The sequence below is a fragment of the Dendrobates tinctorius genome, unplaced genomic scaffold (genome assembly GCF_039654945.1).
Source record: "Dendrobates tinctorius isolate UK_male_01 unplaced genomic scaffold, ASM3965494v1 ptg000047l, whole genome shotgun sequence".
NCBI classification, from domain to species: domain Eukaryota; kingdom Metazoa; phylum Chordata; class Amphibia; order Anura; family Dendrobatidae; genus Dendrobates; species Dendrobates tinctorius.
In genome coordinates, this window is record NW_027361715.1 from 10171390 (window position 1) to 10172608 (window position 1219).

The following is a 1219-nucleotide window of genomic DNA, read 5'->3' on the forward strand; positions in this document are numbered from 1 at the left end:
GATATTAGAAAATACTTTTTGACAGTGAGGGTGATATATGAGTGGAACAGGCAGCCGTGAGAATTGGTGAGTTCTCCTTCAATGGAAGTCTTCAAACAGGGGCTGGACAGAAATCTGTCTGAGATGGTTTAGTGAACCCTCCATTGAGCAGGGGGTTGGACACAATGACCCTGGAGGTCCCTTCCAACTCTAACATTGTGTGATTCTATGCCAACAGTAAAATATGGCAGTGGTAGTGTGATGGTCTGGGGCTGTTTTGCTGCTTCAGGACCTGGAAGACTTGCTGTGGTAAATAGAACCATGAATTCTACTCTCTATCAAAAAATCTTCAAGGAGAATGTCCGGCCGTCTGTTCATGACTTCAAGCTGAAGTGCACTTGGAATATGCAGCAGGACAGTGATCCCAAACACACCACTAACCCACCTCTAAATGGTTTGAGAAAAACAAAATTAAGACTTTGGAGTGGCCTAGTCAAAGTCCTGACCTTAATCTGATTGAGATGCTGTTGCACGACCTTAAAAAGGCGGTTCATGTTCGGAAACCCTCCAATGTGGTTGAATTACAACAATTCTGAAAGATCAGTGGGTCAATATTCCTTCAGAGTGTTGTAAAAGACTCATTGTCAGTTATCGCAAATGCTTGATTGTAGTTGTGGCTACTAAGGGTGGCCCAACCAGTTGTTAGGTTAAGAGGGCAATCACTTTTTCACACGGGGCCCTGTAGGTTTGGATTTATTTAATAATAAAGACCTTCATTTCAAAACTGCATTTGGTGGTTACTTGTGTTATTTTTGCCTAATATTTACATTTGTTTTGTGATCCGAAACATCTAAGTGTTACAAAACATGCAAAAGAATAGGAAATCAGGAAGGGGGCAAACACTTTTTTCACAGAACTGTATATCTATATTAACAGTATATACTGTATAATATCCTTATAGTATCCTCTTTTTCCATCTGTCTATGTAATGTGTGCATTTGCCTATAACCTGTCTATAGTCAGAGATTTAGATATTATTCATCTGCATATATAGAGTAATTGCCTGTGCCATGGAACCAATTAGACTATTTATAAAGCTGTTGTTCTTAATATACAGTGTGTCCGTAAAGTCATGGTGCACTTTTGACCAGTCACTGGAAAGCAACAAAAAACAATAGAAATGTGAAATCTACTCCAAATAAAAGAAAAACTCTGCCAGTTTCATACCTATTCAGTGCAG